The sequence below is a fragment of the Loxodonta africana genome, chromosome 3 (genome assembly GCF_030014295.1).
Source record: "Loxodonta africana isolate mLoxAfr1 chromosome 3, mLoxAfr1.hap2, whole genome shotgun sequence".
Lineage (NCBI taxonomy): Eukaryota > Metazoa > Chordata > Mammalia > Proboscidea > Elephantidae > Loxodonta > Loxodonta africana.
In genome coordinates this window covers 129,578,971-129,584,970 of record NC_087344.1, presented here as the reverse complement: position 1 = coordinate 129,584,970, position 6,000 = coordinate 129,578,971, and positions in this window count along the sequence as shown.

Sequence of the window (6,000 nt, the reverse complement as noted above, 5' to 3'; positions counted from 1 at the left end):
ATCAAAGTGTTGTTGGAGTCTGGGTGCCAGAGGGAGTGAGCTGGAAAATAGGAAGTGGTATTTGCAGAGTGGGGTGCAGTTATTGGTTATGGCAAAGTCTAACCTATGACTCTGGGATGAAGTGGCAGAGGTGGGTGAACTATGTTATTAGAGAAGAGACCCCAAAAACCAAACCCGTTGTCATTGAGTCAATTCCGACTCATAGTAACCCTATAGGCCAGAGCAGAACTGCCCCATAGGGTTTCCAAGGGGTGGCTGATAGATTCGAACTGGTTAGTAGCTGAGCTCTTACCCACTGTGCCACCAGGGCTCCTATAGAAGAGAAGCTAAAGCCAATGATAGGACTGAGTATTCAATGGATCCTGTTTGTGAATACTGACATCACCAAGAGTGAGGACAAGAAAAATGATGGAGAGGAAGAGACAGTAAGGTAGATGCTAGAATGAATGAAAGAGAAGCCAATAAGTGACTACAAAAGGCAGAGGCAGTAAGAGATGATGATTTATTGCCATGTATTTTTATTTTTAGGAGGGAGGAATAAGGGTCTAGAATTGGCAAAAATAAGACACAGCTCACTTTCAGGATCAGTGATTAGTTGGTCTATAACTGATGGAGTCGGTTTGAACTAGTTCTATCTGATTTTAAATTCTTTCCATTATACCACTTCAGATCTGGATTGTAATTATAATTCTTGGACCTAGATTTCAATATTTTCTTACCATCCTTCCAGTGTAAACCATTCAGCTGCCCTCAAAGTTGTGTCACTCCAAGTAATTGCCAGGATCTATTTTAAAAGTCTGATTCCTGCTTTAAAAAACGTATTATGGAAATTTCAAACATATACAGAAGTGGAGTGGCTACTATAACAACCCCCCATGTACCCATCACCCAGTTTCAACAATTATCAACTTAGAGCTGATCTTTGTTCTTCCATACCCCCATCATCCTCCTCCTTGATTGTTCTGAAACAAATCCCCGACTGCATGTCATTTTATCAATAGCTCAGTATTTATCTCTAAAATATAAAGAACCATTTTTAAAGAAGTCACCCCTAAAATTACAATAATTCCTTACTATCATCAAATATCTAGTCAGTGTTCACCCTCTCTGATTGGCCTATAATTTATTATTATTATTATACAGATGTTTATTCAAATCAGGATCCAAATAAAATCTATACATTGCAATTGGTTAATGTGTTGGAGAACTGAGTTCTTTGTTCTGTAGTTTCCCATGGTTTAGACCTGGCTCATTGTGTCCCTACGGTGCTATCTAATGTGTTCCTCTGCTCTCTGTAATTCCTGTAAATTGGTAGTCAGATCAGATTGTTTGCTTTTTGGAAAGAATACCTCATAGGTAGTGCTGTGATTAGAGGTCACATAAATTCAGGTTCTCTTTCTTTGGGATGTTAGTAGCTACTGATGATTTTTGCCGAGACTCATTATTAGTTCCGTTATTTCATTAGGGTATAAAACAGTGATCTATCAATTCACCTTTATTTATTAGATTGCCAACTTTGAAGCAGAGCAACCTGCCTTAATTAACTATTTGGTTACCCTGAGGTACAAGTCTTGTAAGAAAGGTAGGCTTTACTTCTTATCTATTCACTTTTGAAAGGGGCTTATCTGAGAGTTCCTGCGGTTTTAAGGGATGTGTAAATTTTGCCTTTAAAGTATTTAATTGTAGCTTGTCCTATGGTTAGGTGTCCTACTTTTAAAATTAGACTATGTTTACAGGATGCAAGTTCACATTGTGGTTTAATATGGATAGATTTATGGTTAAATGGGAATATACTATAGGATTTAGTGTTAACTCTCTTGAAGGACTGTACTGAGAAGCACTCAAATGTTCAACAAGTAGCTTTCCATTGCTCCGCTGCATTTCACGAAAGCTGATAAACTCTTTTCTGAAAGGTGACCAGCTAAATAATTTATAAAAAACAAAGTCTCATGCCAGTGCAAGTACTAGCAAGTATCTTTTCTTTAATTCAAGGAGATGTCACAGGGGTATAGTGGCTTTGGAATCAGGCAGATGGGGTTTGAATTCCCCTTCACATATGGTGACTTCATTACTCCAAACACACACGTGCGCACACAAACACACACACACACACAACCCGCTGCTCTCAAGGCCTACTCATAGTGACCCTATAGGACAGAGTAGAACTGCCCCATAGGGTTTCCAAGGCTGTAATCTTTATTGGAGTGGATAGTCAAGTCTTCTCTCCCAAAGAGAACCGACCTTTCGGTTAACAGCTGAGCGCTTAACCGTTGTGCCATCAGGGCTCCTGCAAGTTATTCTGCATATCCCGAATATATAACAAGAGAATCTGAAATATCAGTGAATATTCTAAAATGTTACACATTTCTAAAGCATTAGAAAATACACATTTAGCAAAAGCCTCCTCATTACTTTGGTGAGGGTGGGGATGAGGTCAGGAATGTTGCCAATTGCCAGATATTGTTAACTTGAAACAGTAAAAATTCCTGTATTGAGAACATGACATGGTTGATTCTCAGGGCAGTGGTGGTGTAGTCAGCTGTAGGCTGAAGTCCTTCGTAACACTGGTTGAGCTGCATTTGAGGCCAGGCAGGTTTACACCAGAGAATTCCCCTAAAGCAGTTTAGGGAGAGGGAACTGGGCAAATGACCAGAGTTAAACTTGCCTTTGGTTCCACTAAGGGTACAATGGGAGACTAAGCACCAGTGAGAGAGAAATGCACTCTAATTGACTAGAAAATAACCATAACATACCTAGACATTTCTATTCCATTATGGCTAACGTTAGCCCCTTGCCTCAACCTGCTCTCCTTCTCGCTCTCTTTTTTACCTCTTCCCAGGCTGAGTCAGTACTATCCCATTCCTAGTTTGGCTCCCTGTCTTACTGGATTCCTATTATCCCACAATTGTGTCATCTTTTGTGACAGTGCAAACACAATTTCAGAGTTGTTAATTCACGGGGCAGCAAAATGATTTCCAAATCACTGAGAAAAATATATAAACACTGGAAAATGTATCCCTGCTGCCTAATTTACATGGGTATCTATAGATTAGAAAGATATGAGAATTGAGATAAGTGGGGGAATAGGGTATAAATTATTAATACACAAAGGATTTTACGATGTAAAGGTTATGTTCATATTTTGTCACTGTCTTAATCATATTATGTATACTTTAAGTTCTGTGGGCAGTGTCTAAGAATTACATTTTTACAAACTTTTTATTGAAGTGTAATACACATACAGAAAAGTGGGATTTACATTTTGAGATTTACATATTTAAGGTCATCACGCATAGTGCCATACAGCCATGACTGCCTTATTCTTTTCCGTGGTGACCCCTAATACTGTTAAAATTGTGAATTCATATGATAGAACGTTCTCATCTTTAAAGCAGCATTAAGTCCAGTTGTGCTGTGCTGCATCCCAGTTAGTTCTGAGTACAGTCTAGAACAACGCATGGTCTGTTATATTAGCTAATGTGTCTTATGAGTCGGAACCGATGCGACAGCACCTAAAAGCAACAAACGTATCTTGTAACTCTTGAACTCAACAAGCTGAATAAAGTTCAAGCTACACCTTCAAGGTTATATTTCTTACACACGCACACACATTCGAGAACAATTTATGGTTTTCTTAACAAGGAGGATGTTAACTACAAACAGTAAAAAGATTTTGCAACCAAGAGTTGCAATGGAAACAATAGAGACCAAATTGTGTTTATAGACACCATTATTGGCAGTTTTACTATCAGTCATTTCCTGTGGGACTATTTCACTGGGATGGAAATTTATGCCTCAACTATTCATTAAGTAGTCCTAGGTCCATGGAATGAAAATATTCAGAAGTATAAATAGAAATACATGTAAATTATAGCGTAAAATTTCATAGCAGTACTTTTCAGAGATGAGAATTATTAAACTATATTTCTTATTCATCACTGAAACTAATTTTAAGATAACACTAGCACAGTATGGTCTAGTGGAGAGTTAGGCAATAGACTGGAAATTAAGGCCATTTGTTTCCTCTAAACTAAAATTGATATGAATTCAACAAATATTTATTCACTGGTACAGTACATAGGATGCTATACTGGTTCTGTGGAGAGTACAGAGGTGAATAATAAATAGTCTCTGCCTCTATGGAGTTCATGATTTTCTTATAAAGGAGATAGGGCATGCACAGAAATACATAAAACAAAGAAATAATAATAATACTATGAATGGGTATGAATAAAGTACTACTAGAGTTTGGAGAATGAGAAATTACATCCATCCGGGAGGTCAGAGACAACTTCATGAAGTAGAAAGCAGTTGAGCAGAGTCTTAAAGGATGAATAAGATTTCTGCAAAGAGAGGTGAAAGCAAAATTATTCCAGGACACAGAGATTAAGTACTAATAAGGGTAGTTTAAAGACTGGAGCCTCTGACTGGTGCAAAAGAAAAGTACATAGGAAAAAACAGTTGGAAATAAAGTAAGTTAGGCTATTTTCTTTTATTCAATTATGTAGGCATTCATTCAAAAATATGTGCAGATACTGTACTAGGTTTAGGAGTACATTTAGGAGCAACTCAGACAAGAGCCCGTTCTGACAGCGACAGGTTTGGTTTGGTTTGTTTGAACATAAACCAAAAAAGAAAAAGAAAAAAAAAAAACCAAACCCAGTGCCGACTCATTGTGACCCTATAGGACAGAGTAGAACTGCCCCACAGAGTTTCCAAGGAGCATCCTGGTGGATTCGAACTGCCAACCCTTTGGTTAGCAGCCGTAGCACTTAACCACTACGCCACCAGGGTTTCCTTGTTTGAATATATAAAGACTAAAAAGTGTAACTCTTAAGTCAGGGGTGACAGCAACACTGATTCTTATCAATGACTGATTCCAACTGATCTGTGACTACAAGGGGTGCTTTAGTTTAGAACTGGTACACAGAACAGGGGATTTAGTGTTTGTCAGAGTTGGAATTTCTAAATTACATTGTTTCTTATTTTCAATCTGATTGTTCTCAACTCACTGTTTTAATTAAAATGAAATGTTAACTTTTTTTTTTTTTTGGAAAGCTGCCAAACTGTGTTTTTAATACGGTAGTCTTGTAGGTGGGGTGGTACACAAACAAAAACAAACCCATTGCAGACGAGTGGATTCCGACTCATAGGGACCTTACAGGCGGGGTGGTGGGGCCACTAAATATGCGGTTCCAGCTTACAAGTTTTGGCTAATGTAATAATTTCGTGCTAGAATGCATCAGTTGAGAGAGACTCCTGTTGGTAAATCCACCCCCCCCCTTTTTTTTTTGGTGAAAAAAATACACAGCAAAAGATACCTCATTTCAGCAATGTCTACACGTGCAATCCAGTGACAAGTTTTTCAAGTTGTGCAACTTTTCTCGCTATCCTTTTCCAAATTATCCCGGTGATTTTCTTGACAAAATGATTCGCTAACTCCTCGTGGAATTAAAACGATTCGGAACTTTTTAGAACACATTGCACTACATGAGATACTCTTAAGCTCTGTTCTTCAAAACAATCTTTGTTTTCTCTCAAACTTAGACTTGCTATATTTTAGGCACGCCTCAGGCAATGGTGACGACGGTGATGTGGTAGCGGCCAGGAGGGCACTTTCCCTTTCTGCGGCTCCCTAGCCAAAACCTTGCAGCCGCCAGCCATTCCAGACTCATCCTCCACCCCACCCGCTCTCTCGCTCTTTCATCCTTCCGTAACTCTTACTGCACCCCTCGCGCACTGAGCGCTCGCTCACTTCCTCGGTTTCCCTTACCTCACCCCTAACCCTGCTCCCCTCCCGCGCCCTCCGCTTCGCCCCGCGCCGCCCGCGCGCCCCGTCGCGGCCCGGAGCTCCGGGGCATGCGCGCTGCGGCCCCGCCGCCCGCCCCCACCCCTTCCCGCGGCACAGTTATGCCAAGTATGTGAGGAGCCCGCGAGGGCCAGCGCCGGTCATGGGGAGCAGCCGCCGCCGCCGCCGCCGCCTCTGCGAGCGCGGCATCT